Source organism: Ascaphus truei, chromosome 3, assembly GCF_040206685.1.
Source record: "Ascaphus truei isolate aAscTru1 chromosome 3, aAscTru1.hap1, whole genome shotgun sequence".
Classification (NCBI taxonomy): domain Eukaryota; kingdom Metazoa; phylum Chordata; class Amphibia; order Anura; family Ascaphidae; genus Ascaphus; species Ascaphus truei.
The window spans coordinates 117,582,414-117,597,914 of record NC_134485.1 but is presented as its reverse complement, the minus strand read 5'-3'; positions in this window follow the sequence as shown (position 1 = coordinate 117,597,914).

Genomic DNA, 15,501 nt, shown 5'->3' with positions numbered 1-15,501 from the left:
TTTCCCTCCAGCAAAGGAGCTTCTTCAGGGACAAGTTTTACTGGGGGAGAGAGGTCTGAACCCTTTTATACCCCTTCAATACCCTAATTACAAAATCAATTGCTATCAGCTGTTGCACATGCACACTGATCTCACTCACAAACTGACTCGGCAAAGTAATCAAACACCAATACATGTAATGTCAAAGAGAACCCCATTGTTTGTACCTTTATTAGGCATAGTCCCATCATAAACCGGCTGTTCGTAAAGTTTTTAAAGCCATAAACCGTGATCGCCACATACAGTATCTAATGCGCATGTGCAGGGACTTAGACACTATTTCAATTCTAGTCCGTTCGCGCCGCGCATGCGCGGGAACTTAGATCTAGTTCCATGCTTTTCCGTATCTATTGCGCATGTGCGAGGACATAGAAAACATTTCTATATTTGTCCCGATACATTGCGCATGCGCGATTACTTAGACGTAGTTTCAATCGGGTGCATACACAGACGCGCATGCGCTGGACCTTATGCAACATTCAGTGTACGGATCGGCGTAAATCATTATATCGTACCACCGCGCATGCGCAAGAACTTAGAAATTGTTGAGTGTCCTCCCTCCGTCATTGTGCACATGCGTGGGGACTTTGAAATAATTCCGAACACTTGCATAAAGCGCTAGTGTGAACTGCGCATGCGTAAAAACTTAGAATTATTTACATTTGGTCTTTATGTACTGCGCATGCGTGAACACTTAGAATTTTTTTTGGCGATTCCTGGTAGTTTATACAGCGCATGCCCGGGGACTTAGGAATTATTTCAGAAACTGCCCAGACATAATGTTAGCACATGGGGATTCAAGATTACACAGGGGAGACAGATGTACATGGATAGAGTTATAATTATGCACATACATGGGGTACTGAGTATAGATAGAAGATAGGGGTATACAGAACCTATATTGCATATATTGTATTGGGTGATAATGCAAATAAAATTATTTGCAGTCCCTCATAAGTATATTCTAAAACACAATGTGTCAACTTACAATGCAGTGTTAGATAAATCAATTAAACAATTTGAAAAAGTATGACTGTATATATGTGTATAATTTATTATCTCTACTCGTTATATATAGCACATATACACACATTACACAGATACTAAACCCACTGCTGGGTTTAGAACTTAAGTATTATAGTCACTAGTCTAAATAATAATAATACTATAATCTATTTAATATTTCAATACCAAGGCTGGAAATTGTCATAGTGGACAATGAGGATGACATAACTGGATATCAGAGAGACAAGTAAAATGTATATACATAATGTAAGTAGTTAGCAGGGTACATATGTTCGACCAAATAGTCCCTTGCTTAAATGAAGGGCGTAAAAGTAAACCCCTCATTAAGACCATTGGGGCTCCTAGTTTTTAGCTTGTAAATCCATTCTGCTTCAATACGAAGCAGGGATTGGTCAGTGTACCCACCTCTCATGGGACATTTCAACTGATAAATGCCCATGAATTTGATGGCATTAATATCGCCGTCATGACATTGTGTGACATGTCTAGCCACGATGTCTCAGCAGAGTGTTTGATGGAATTAATGTGTTCAAGAACACGTCTACGTAGCTGTCTGGTCGTCTTGCCAACGTATCTCTTACCACAATTGCATGTGATAAGATAGATAACGTTGGTTGTGCGACAATTGATTAAACTATCCACACAGAATTGTAAAGTATTGTCATGATTGGCGAATGTTTTGCCAACATTGATGTGTCTGCACGCTTTACATCCCTGGCAACGGTGCATGCCTTTCACGGGACTCAACCAAGTAGTGGTCCTAGCCCGCTGGAAGTGGCAGTTCACTAGAGAATCCCGTAGGTTCCTAGACCGCTTGCTGGTAATAGTGGGTCTAAGGCCTATAACCTTCACCAGATCGTCATCTGCCTGAAGAAAATGCTAGTGTCTAGCAAAGATCTGTTTAATAGCCCACCATCTTTTATTAAAGGTGCCAATGACTCTGATTGTTTTGTCCTGTACCTTCTCCTTATTACTGGACAGGAGTGAGGCCCTATCACTGTGTAGTGCCCGATGATAAGCCTTGTTCAATGTTTTGATGCTATATCCACGGTTGAGGAACCTGGATCGAAGTTCTTTGGATTGAGTGGTGAATTCTTCGATCGTAGAGCAGTTATGCCGGAGACGGAGGTACTGCCCTATTGGGATACCCGCTACCAAACTCCTGGGATGCTGGCTCTGTGCCAGTAACAAACTGTTGGTTGCTGTGCTTTTCCTAAACACCTTGGTTTGTATGTTACGCTCATGATCAACATAGATGTTCAAATCTAAGAATGTTATTGAGGTGGTACTCAGCACAGTAGTAAGCCTCAGATTAAGCGTGTTTGTATTCAGCTTTTCAACAAATTCGTGCAACAGTTGACTAGTTCCTTCCCAGAGTAGCAGGATATCATCTATGTACCTGATCCACATAGAGATGTGGTCAGTGTACATAGATAGTTCCTCATTAAAAACGTGGGTATGCTCCCACCAGCCCAGGTACAGGTTGGCATACGTTGGTGCACAGGCTGTGCCCATTGCCGTACCTTGGGTCTGGTGGTAATACAGCCCATCAAAAACAAAGTAATTGTGTATTAAGACGTAGTTCAGTAGGTCTAACACAAATGAGTTATGTCTATTGAACCTACAGTCCCTAGTTGTTAGAAAGTGTCTGACAGCAGTAAGACCATTCTTGTGGACGATGGAAGTATATAACGATTCAACATCTAAACTCACAAGGATGGTCTGAGATGTAACATGGATGCCATCCAGTCTCTTTAGTGTGTCTTTCGTATCCTGAACATACGATGGGAGGCTGATGACAAAATCCCTCAGGACCTTATCCAGATATATGCTGCTGCCTTCGGACAAACAATTGTTGCACGAGACAATTGGGCGACCAGGGGGGGACTGTAGGCGTTTATGTACCTTGGGTAAAGTATAAAATATCGCCACAGTTGGTGACTTGCGGTACATAAAATCAAACTCACTTTGGCTTATCATGTCTGCATCAAGTGCATCCTGTAAGATGTTCAACAGTTCTAATTTATATTCAGATGTAGGACTACGTTCCAGGGTCTCATAGCAATCTTTGTCATTGAGAAGTCTCATGTTCTCCTTAACATAGGCTTCAGTATCTAATATAACAATGTTTCCACCTTTGTCAGATGGTTTAATGGTATAGGCTTTGTTAGACATTAAATCTCTTAGGCCAGCTCATATACTCTTACTACTGGGTCTCATCGTTGCTCCAGAGGGGTTAATACCCTGACTCTTAGCATCCCCTGTCTCTGGTATCCCACTAATATTAAGTGGACATCTGGGATAGCACGACTCCAATAATCAAAGACACGGATGCCAGATATTTCTGATTTAATACATTTTTAATTAACATTACACATTACTTTGGTAATATATGTTTTAAGGAATTTATTAAAAGTTAATTTTTACACTAGTTTGGTGTGCATATAAGTGAATTCTTTTAGGGTGCACATTCATTTTGTGTTTCCCTTCCCCCTTTTTCTGATGACTACTGAACAACTGAAGTTTAAAAGGAAGTTCAAAAGAAGTGAGGAAGAAGTGGACACTCCATCTGGCCCTGATTCCTGCATTTGAACTACGCTGGAAAGGAGGATATCATCAATACCAGACTGCATCATTACTGCTGTGATGCTGCCATTACCATTTATATTTGCTGTGACATCACTTCTTCTCTAATTATACACTCCTTTTTACCAGCCTCAGTATAACTCTTTTCATATATCTCCATCTCTCCTTCCTTCACCACTTCTCTTTTCACATGAACTCCTTTCTTACCTGCGTCCTCTGACACCATACAGCTATATCCCCTGCACTAAAAAACACCCCTACAAATCATCCTCACACATCCTTTTTCTATCCATGCTTCTCCTCCTTGCTTCTGGGGATATCTCTCCCAATCCTGGTCCTTGTCGTATTCCTACATGCGCTCGACCTCGCCTGCCAACTGCAACCTCTACTCCTTCTGGTGTCAACCCCTCCAACCTCATACCCATCCCCTGATACTCTACTCAAAACACCCTCAGCAGCCTCTCCTTCCTCCATCTCCGCTCAGGACTTTGCTGACTATTTTAAGGAAAAGGTGGAATCCATACGTCAGAACATCCCCTCTGTTTCTTCTTCCCATCCTACACCTCTTCCTAACTCTCCTCCTGCCTTCCTTGACTCTTTTTCCACTGTCTCAGAGGAGGATGTGTCGCTGTTGATCGCCTCTTCTCCCTCTACCACTTGTCCTCTTGACCCCATTCCCTCCCATCTCCTAAAACCTCTTGCTCCTACTACAATCCCTACGCTCACACACATGTTTAACTCCTCCCTCTGCTCTGGAACCTTTCCATCCTCCTTCAAACATGCAACAGTCATACCATTACTCAAAAACAGCAAGCTTGACCCTACCTGTCTTTCTAACTATCGACCTGTCTCCCTCCTGCCTTTTGCCTCTAATCTCCTTGAACGTCTTGTATTCTCTCGCTTGCTCCATTTCTCAACACCTATTCTCTCCTAGACCCTCTACAATCCGGCTTCCGCACTGCTCACTCCACGGAAACAGCCCTCACTAAAATAACTGACGACCTCCATGCTGCCAAAGATAGAGGTCATTACACTCTGCTCATATTACTCGACCTCTCTGCAGCATTTGATACTGTGGATCACCCTCTTCTCCTTCACATTCTCCATACTCTTGGTATTCGGAACAAAGCTCTATCCTGGATCTCATCCTACCTCTCCCATCGTACTTTCAGTGTCTCTTCTGCTAACACCTCCTCCTCCTCTATTGATTTCTCTGTCCTGGGACCTCTTCTCTTTTCTCTGTACACTCTCTCTCTAGGTGACCTAATAACATCTTTTGGGTTTAAATATCACCTCTATGCTGACGACACACAAATATACTTTTCAACACCCGACCTTACACCTGCTATACAGACCAAAGTTTCTGAATGTCTCTCTGCTATATCATCCTGGATGGCCCTCCGTCGCCTTAAACTCAACATGGCTAAAACAGAGCTCCTCATACTTCCTCCCAAACCTGGCCCTACTACCTCCTTCCACATTACTGTTGGAACTACGATCATTCACCCAGTAGCCCAAGCACGCTGCCTAGGGGTCACAATCGACTCCTCTCTCACATTCGCCCCTCACATTTAAAACATTTCTAAAACTTGTCGCTTTTTCCTCCGCAATATAACAAAGATACGCCCTTTCCTCTGTTGCTCGACTGCTAAAACTCTGACTCAGGCCCTCATTCTCTCCCGTCTTGATTACTGTAACCTCCTGTCCGGCCTTCCTGCCTCTCACCTGTCTCCCCTACAATCTATCCTAAATGCTGCTGCCAGAATCACTCTACTCTTTCCTAGATCTGTCTCAGCATCTCCCCTCCTGAAATCCCTCTCCTGGCTTCCAATCAAATCCCACATCTCACACTCCATTCTTCTCCTCACTTTTAAAGCTTTACACTCTTCTGCCCCTCCTTACATCTCAGCCCTAATTTCTCGCTATGCACCATCCCGACTCTTGCGTTCTGCTCAAGGATGTCTTCTTTCTACCCCCTTTTTATCTAAAGCCCTCTCCCACCTTAAACCTTTTTCACTGACTGCCCCACACCTCTGGAATGCCCTTCCCCTCAGTACCCGACTAGCACCCTCTCTATCCACCTTTAAGACCCACCTTAAGACACACTTGCTTAAAGAAGCATACGAATAGCACTGTGAACATTCTGGGCACATGATACATAAAGCTTGGCCCCCTGCAGACGCACTTACCAGAACTTCCTCCTACTGTCTCTGTACGTTCTCCCTACATACCAATTAGATTGTAAGCTCCTCGGGGCAGGGACTCCTCTTCCTTAATGTTATGTTTATGTCTAAAGCACTTATTCCCATGATCTGTTATTTATATTATCTGTTATTTATTCGATTACCACATGTATTACTACTGTGAAGCGCTATGTACATTAATGGCACTATATAAATAAAGACATACAATACAATACTTAGCTGAGAGTACTGTAGGGACAAGCGGCAGGTCAGCTGGCCTTCAGGAAGGTGGGGGTCGAGCAGGCAGCGTACGGGTGTCACAGAGGCTCTGCGGTGGACCGACAAGCACAGGGCGCCGCCATGTTGTGTCTGGCACATGCGCAGTACCAATGCGCGATGGGAGACACTGAGGAAGTTTGCGTATGCGCAGTGAATAGCGCGCGAAGGCTGGCCAATAGAAGAGAGGCTCTGAGCTGAAACTACAATTCCCATGAGCCTCAGCAGGGACAAGTGATGCCAGGGAGCGAATAGGAGGGGAGGATTGCTGGCAGGCAGGAAAGGGAAACGTGGGGGAGAGACCATGCTAGCCAGTGCGCCCCCGGGAAGCAAGGGGAGAGGAGGTGTGTGTTGCAGGGGGTCGTGACCCACTGCATAGGCCAAAGATTCCCCTTAGGCCCCAGTGCAGGTCCTGAGTCACCACTAGCTTGTGGTACTGCAGGGAACTCCCACAGATAGGGACAGCATACCCTTTATTGAGATCAGCAGACAGGGACACAGCGTCTTCGTGTGCTGCGGTGAGAGTGGTGGTTTGGGATCAAGCTGCTGGACTCAAGTACAGACTCATAGGAGACTACACTGGATCAGAGGATCCTTTGTGAAGTACAGTTACTGGCTGCTGGAGCAGTCGGAAGGTATTATACTAAGTGCACCAACACCGGTACCTGCAGGCGCTGATCCCACCTTGGGGGAGGGTTCTTTGGGGACACTGAGGGTTGAGTGACCAAGGGACTGGTCCAGTACATTGGACACGGTGTGGGGTACACGCGGTGGTGGAAGAGACATTACTCCAGGGTGGAGGTGGCAAGGCCACAGGTGTTATATTATTGTATTTCCGTATCTGCTTGCATGGTGATTAGTTATATATGTATGTTTATGTTCTGCATTCACTTATAGTAAACCGTTATACTATATGGAATATCATTGTTATTCTTGTCCAGGGGAATCTTACTAATTGGGGATCCTGGGCAAGTGGAGGCGCTGCCAAATATATATTGTTGCCCCAGGCTTCCAGCTCGCGGAGGCCCAGATCTCACTGAGCCAACAGGTATACACAGCAGTAGTAGTCTTTCTGTGTCAGTAGGAAATACGGCTACATATGCAATACCAGCCAGAATCTCAAGCCGCTGAACGCGAAATACTGGTCCCCTCACGTCTAAAAACGTGTTAAATCAATGAACAATGAAACCAGTAAACACTACAGTACTGTATATGCAGTATACTGTATACAGAACTGTACATGCTGACAAGGGCTACTGTCGGTTGAGTGACATTCACTGCACTGTATGTTACATGTTGACAAGGGCTATAAAACATTAGTACTTTATTTCCAGTACTACAGCAAGTGTATTAAATGTACTGCTCAAGAGCAATGAAACCAGTCAACACTTTATAACACAAAACGTATTTTTTATTAGACGAAAACGTAGTTACTGCAATTTGTGGTTATACAGTACATACGTATAAAGATATATATTCAGTACTGAAGTCTGATTGTACACATACAGTTCTGTATACAGTACTTTAGATCTTTTTTTATTGCATTTTGTGTTTGATGTTACGATTCATGGATCCAGCTGTGCATATCCTCCGCCGTGTCTACAAACGTGATGCCTAAAGTACTTGAGAACAAAATGTTAGTTTTGTGAGGTGAGGTTTCTAACACTGCATACAGTACTTAGCCGAAACGCATGCGCAATATTAACAACCATCACCCACCAAAGCATGGACTAGTGTAGCCTTCGAGACAAGATACAAATTCATTAAATAGATACAGTATGATGGTTTCCAGCACTCAAAAAATGAAAAAATAAGTCAAAGACATCAATAGAAAACTAACAGTAATGTATTGAAACAATACATGTATAACATAAGCCAACCCTATTGTAGGCTAGGAGGGAGCCTAACATGAAAAAAAAGGGCTAAACAAAAAATCACAAGTCTGGAGAGGGAGGGAGGTGGGGGAAAAATTGTGGGGAATAACAACCATAGGGGAAAAAGAAAAAGCAGTAGACAAAAAAGATAAAAACACGGGTGACGTATAATATACGGTAAGGTAAAGGTGATATATTATAGGGGGGCAACTACTGTTTCAGGAACAAAGACTCCCCTTCCTCAGGCCCGTTCCCACAAACTAAAATAGTCTGTGGTACTTCCCTTTATAAAATCCCTCCACCTAAACATCCCTCAAAAAAATCAGCAAGAAGACAGAAGTCCATTAATACATGCTTTATACTAAAGTCAACTGTTGATCATTTGTCAATCACCCCCTGATGTCACAGGTGACGCGCGCCAATCACAACCTGCGCGCAGGCACTGCACCGCTAGGAGAGGATACACTGCAGGGCCCGCCTCCAGGGTCCGCCCCCGTGATGACATGAGCAGCGCTCAGCGCGTTCCGACTACGCGCAGACGCCGCACGAACACAGGCACTCAAGGGGTTAATGCTATCCATTATTCCACAGCTGCTACTGACTCCGCACCTGCATATCGGTACACAGCGTGCCTGCAATTACTCCTTACCCTACAGCTGTGGGCTGCCCTGCATTCATTATTCTGCAGATGTGTACTGCCTTTCCATTGGCTACCTGCTCTTTAAATGCTCAATGAGCCCTCCTCCAAACTGGCTGAGCATAAACTCTTGTCAGTGTGTTCTTATCTCAAGCTTCCTGGTATCCTGCCTTGCCTTGTCTTTCTTCCAGTTCCTTTGACCACTGCTTGCGCCTGGACTCCTGACTTCTGACCCCTGGACCATGGCTACGGACTCGACTATTCTGATCTCTCTCTTCCTGGACCCCGGCACCACATCAACGATCATCCGACCTTCTCCTCTCCTTGACCACGGAAAGTAGCTCAACTAACCAGACCACTCTTTCTCTGACCCGGCTTCTTGACTACCACTCTGCATTCCAGACGTGTCTGCTCGGTTGTTGGGCGGTGACTATCAATATCCCCACCTCAGCCTCACGGTCCCACCTTGTTTGTGGTGAGCACTCGTGACAGTATGCTAGGCCCAACAAACATGGAACCCACTGAAGTGGGTAGACTCTTGACCGCACATGTCATTATGTTTGACAAATATCTGGAGTTAAATAACCAGCGCATGGACATGCTCCAACAGTCGGTTCAAACTATTACCGATCTGATGCAACGCTTCTCTTCCCACTCGGCAATCTCTGCGGCAGTGCTCCCTGCTCCTATTCCTGTGGCTGCCGCTTCTGAACCACAATTGCCTACCCCCAATCGCTATGGCGGTGACCTGCATGGGTATCGCGGTTTCTTCAATCAATGTTTCATTCAATTCCAGCTGATGCCCTATCGCTTTATGTCTTCCCATTCTAACGTAGCATACACCATCTCCTTGCTGATTGACGATGCCCTGGCATGGGTCTCTCCCATCTGGGAGCTGAGGACGGATCTTTCCAGCGATATCGTATTGCTCACCAAGGAGTTCCGTAGAGTGTTTGATACACCAGGACGCAAGGTAACTGCTACCTCCTCCCTCTTGCATATCTCCAAAGGGAACCGTCCAGTGGCCCGTCATGCTCTAGAATTTCGCACAATCGCTGCAGAGACTGGTTGGAATGGTGAGGCTCTAACTGCCGCCTTCTGGCAAGGTCTTTAACAGAATATGAAGGACGAACTGGTGGCACAGGAACGGCCCCCTATCTGGAGGAGCTTGTTGCTCTTTGTATCCGAGTAGACCAGCTGTTACAGGAGAGAAGATCCGAGAGAACCCAGCGCAAACAAGGTATACAATCCCCTCTTAATTTCTTCTCAGTTTTGTCAACCCAGCTTCTCTGGACACGGACGAACCCATGGAACACTGAGGCAATAAGCTATCTTCTGGCGAGAAACAACAGCGACCCCATGCCGGCCTATGTCTATACTGTGGCAACATCGGACACCAGGTCCTTGTCTTTCCCCATAAGTCGGGAAACGCCAAGGGGGTTTATCAGAAAATCCTCTTCTCCTGCAGGATCCGGGTTTTTGTTCATAAAGAAGGATGGTACCCTCAGACCTTGCATCGATTATTGGACTCTTAAGATCACAATAAAGAATCGGTACCCCTTACCACTAATTTCTGAACTTTTTGACAAACTACAGGGGGCCATTATCTTCTCCAAATTGGATTTACGTAGAGCTTACAACCTGGTAAGAATCCGTCATGGGGACGAATGGAAAACCGCCTTCAACACCTGGGACAGACACTACGCATACCTTGTAATGCCGTTTGGCCTTTGTAACGCCCCAGCAGTTTTCCAGGAATTCGTCAATGAGATTTTCAGGGACCTCCTTGGCCAGTTTGTCATTGTTTATCTCGATGATATCTTAATTTTCTCAAAATCCGTACAGGAACATCCGGGTCAGGTTAAACAGGTACTTCAATGTCTACAAGAAAACCACCTATTCGCTAAGTTGGAAAAATGTCAGTTTCATCAGACCTCGACAACCTTCTTAGGTTATATCATATCTGATACCGGTCTTGCCATGGATCCAGCCAAAGTTAAAGCAGTGTTGGATTGGCCTCGTCCCACAACACTAAAGGCCATCCAATGCTTCCTGGGCTTTGCAATAACTACCGAAGATTCATATTGAACTTCTCCTCTGTAGTAGCTCCCTTACAGCCCTAACACAGAAAGGTGCCAACCCCCGCCCTATGGTCTTCTGCTGCTAATCTGGCATTCAAGAAATTGAAATCTGCATTCGTCTCAATGCCTGTCCTCATTCATCCAGATCCTATTTTAACCTTCACCCTAGAAGTGGACGCCTCTGACGTTGGGGCCGGAGCAGTGTTGTCTCAGAGAAAGACACCTCAGGCCAAACTTCACCCATGCACCTTCTTCTCCAAAAAAATTTCCTTGGACGAATAAAATTATGATGTAGGCAATCGAGGACTCCTGGACATCAAGATGGCTCTGCAGGAATTGAGGCATCTGCTCGAGGGCACTGAGAATCCTATTACCATATTGACGGATCTTAAGCATCTCGTGTACATCGAAGGCACTCGTCGGTCCCTTCTTTTCCCAGTTTAACATTATCATTTCATACCTTCAAGGCTCTAAGAATCTCAAGGCAGACGCACTCTCTCATCAGTTCCTGCTTGATGACAAGGCTGAAGACCGAGAGAGGACAATTCTGTCACCAAAATGCATAATCTCTGCGAACACTTTCGATTCTTTGGAGAACATCGTGCAAGGACAGTCCAACATTCCAGAGGGTCTCAAAGTCCCAGATGGTGGCTTTTTTACCGCACATGTGTTTCGAAGGAAGGTTATAGAATGGGGTCAATCCTCTAAGAGTTTGGGACATCCTGGTACTAGGAGAACCACTGATCTACTAGAACTGACTTTTTGGTGGGCTGGAATGTGGAAGGAGATCAAGAAATTTGTCACCTCTTGCACTACTTGTGCTAAAAATAAGACGCCTCGCATCAGACCCACAGGCCTGCTCCAACTGGGGACCCCTGACTATACCCGAGATACCCAAATCACTGTGCCCCTTTTTACCTTTCTGGTCTGTGCTGAAGCAGGGACTCCTGGCGGTGAGCTGTAAGAATGTTTTCAGGGTATGATTTTGACCGGGCTTTGTGCTTCAAGGTTTCTGAGAGTCTGACCTGATTCCCGGCTACCTTTTTGGGGTATCCAGTAACTCTGGAACCCAGCTACATAGCCACAATCTGAAAAGACTTTCTCTCGCAAAACCCACTCTGAAACTCATTGCATAGCAATTTCTGCTTCTTGGCACTCCTAGAAAGGCAAAACCACAAGAATTCTTTATTGTCGCATATTTTATACAGTGCATAGTAGTACATACACGACAGCCAGGTCCAAGAGTTGACACTCTAGGACCTCACCACGTGACTAAGGGGCAATCAAGTAGGCTTGACCTTTATTAGTGAACCTGGTTACCCCCTCACCGTCAAATTGGCTATTACTGAACTTAACTCATTGAGAACTCTTGAATGTATGCCATCGGGCCAGAACACAGCCAATGCCGGTCACAAGCCTGGATGAAAAATGGTGGAGTGTTGGTTCCCGTGGCGACAGAACTGGAAAATTAGCCAAGAACCCAATGGAAGGACAACAATTATGAAGCGGGGAAACACTAGAGGATGTATTGAACATCCTGCCGCTAGCCTCTACAATGCATCGCTTCCTTCCTTATAGAAGATGAAGCGATGTCGTTTACGGAGAATACCTACCTACCATCCCCCGATACCTAACATGCCTTATTTACTTAATTTTTTTTCAAGCTGCCTATGAACTTCTTCCTCAGTTAACCAATTGTTCATTAATATGGAGGTTGTGGGTTCCTCCTGTGGCACTACAATTGAAATTGATTCTTCCCTGGTAAACACAGAGGCAAAGAATTTGTTAAATAGCTCTGCTTTTCCATTATCTCCAATAATCTGCCAGCCCATCTCACATTGAAAGGGTCCTATATTTTCTTTTCTCATTTTTTTGTTATTAATGTACTTAAATAACTTTTTAGGGTTGATCTTACTTTCTGTTGCAATCCTTTTTTCATTATCCATTTTTGCTAATTTGATTGTCCTTTTGCAATTTTTGTTACATTCCTTATAATTCTGATACGATGTCTCTGTTCCTTCTGACTTAAAGAATCTAAACACCTTCCTCTTCTTGTCCATTTCCTCCCCTACGAACTAAGGGGAAAAGGGGGAGGGGAAAGAGAACCCTCGCTACTGCTGGGCTGGAGGTGACTGGAGTGGAGGTGCTGCTATTAGGAGGAATAATGATACGACAACAACAAAAGAGCAAGAGCCCCAAGGAGAGCACTCAACCACTAGTTATAGGCTGGTGTACTACAATGATAGTGTTGAAAGGGAGGAGTGAGTGAACCATAAAATATATAAGTTTAATTGAGTCGTAACTCAGAAGGTTAAAATATGGGGGAACGCTGTGAGTCCAGTGTTATACTATTGTAAGCCAGTATACAGCGAATTAAAATAAAGGACGGATGAACCAAAATGAAAGTCACTGTGCTATATAAACTCTTACAGAGCCTAATAATGGCTGACATCCACTACCTAGAGTGCTAGGGGACACCACCGCAGTATATGGTAAGTGGTGCACCTGAGATAGTGGTGTCGGCTGTTACGTGTAGAGGTAGATAGTCACAGTGAATAACTATAAAGCCCAATGACGTGAAGGTCAGTAAGATGTCAGGTGCAAGTCATTCCAGTATACAAGTAGTGCATACATACACGTTAGGATCCTGTATGTGAGCAGTCCTATATAGGGAGTACTGTCTAGTCTCCTAGGGTGCACATATATAGCATATCAGGCTAACCATAAGTTTTTGCAACAGCCCCACAATATGTGTGGAGTGATGTTACAGTAGGCTACGCCATGAGTGTAATCACATACAGTAGAGGCAACTCTTATTCGAACAAAAACCAGTGGCAATTCCCCAAAAAACCCAGGAAACACCCAGGTACATTCTGAATACATGCCTTAAACTTTCCTTAAACTAGCCCCAGCATTTCTGCATTGATTAATTGCCTATCAGATTAACAGCGGGGGTCCCTGGCAGTCCCATTCAAACTGAATTGGAATGCCAGGGATCCCTGCTGTGTTAATCCTATGGGTCGTTAGTCAATGCAGAAATGCCTTAAACATGCCTCAAACTAGCCCAGAACATACCCAGCACATACCCAGAATGTAACCCGGCTAGTTTACGGCAAATGTTAGAATAAACGTTGCCTCTACTGTATGTTCACACATGCATGAACACGGTAGCCACCTGTATTGCATAGGTCCAAGAGTCAGTAATTGCTATGACAGTACACACGTAGTGCCTGTTAACATGTGAAGATCAAAGGGTTAAGACCCTGCAGTACCAGTGCATATATCCAGACAACGTGGAGGGCAGAGTAGTTGCTGCTCTCACGGTGCACCAATCATGCCAGTTAGCGTGAAACATATGTTCATGTGTGCATCCTGACAGTGTGAGATGTAAAGTCAGTGGCTCCTATCACAGTACACAAGTAGTGCCTGTTAACATGAAAATCATGAGAATCACAATTGTGTCTGTTAGCCTGGAACATGTATATGCATCCAATCAGTGTGAAAGGCAAAGTCAGTGGCTCCTATCACAGTACACAAGTAGTGCCTGTTAACATGGAATATGTGCAAGTCACTGGGTTCATTCGTCCTTAGAGAGCAGACGTACCTCTTAAAGCATGGCCGGGCACCTTATATATTTTATGGTTCACTCACTCCTCCCTTTCAACATTATCATTGTAGTACACCAGCCTATAACTAGTGGTTGAGTGCTCTCCTTGGGGCTCTTGCTCTTTTGTTGTTGTCGTACCATTTCCTCCCCTACCTGTTTATTTAGCCACATTGGTTTTGACTTATTTCTTTTATACTTATTACCCAAGGGTATACACTGATGAGTGTGTTTTTCTAACATTGTTTTAAAGACTTCCCATTTATCTTCTACATTGTTCCCTGCAAAAAAATCATCCCAGTGTATTACTTGTAGATTAGTCCTCAGTTTATTAAAATCTGCCTTTCTAAAGTTTAAGGTCTTTGTTGAACCCAAGTAATCTGTTTTTTGATCATTTATTTCACATGAGACCATGTTATGATCACTGCTACCCAAATGTTCCAGGACTTGAATATTTGCTATTACTTCTACATTGTTTGATATTACCAAATTCAGTATTGCCCCTCTCTTGGTTGATTCCTCAATAATTTGGGTCATATGATTGTCTTTAAGCACCCCCAAAAACCTGTTTAATTAAAATCACCCATTATGCAAACATGACCTAGTTTTGATGCCTTCTCCATTTGCAAAAGTATTTTAGCTTCCTCAATCTCACAGATATTTGGTGGTTTATAGCACATCCCTACAAACATTTTCTTTATACTTTAACCTCCACTGCTATTTTCTATCCACAAGGTCTCTACATTCCCTTCATAAACATCTTCTCTTATAATAGGTTTTAGATCCGGTTTAACATATAAGCAAACTCCACCTCCTCTTCTATTTGCTCGATCCTTTCGAAAAATGGAATAACCCTCTAAATTAACTGCCCAGTCATCAGTTTCATCCCACCATGTTTCAGTAATGCCTATGATATCATACTGCTCCCTTGTAACTATTAATTCAAGCTCTCCTATTTTATCTGTCGGGCTTCTTGCATTAGCAAGCATGCATTTCAGGTTTTTTTCAGCCTGTACTATTATCTTATCTTCTCCTTCCTTCCTGCGCCAAGTTGGTTTAGGCTTTAGAATTGTTCTAGTCTTATCTGTATTTACTATGAGCGTCTCGCTGCTTGTCAAACTTGCACTTGCCCCAATTCTACCTCCATAACCCTTTGTTTCCTCATCTATTCTATTTAGTTCGTTATCTGTTTCGT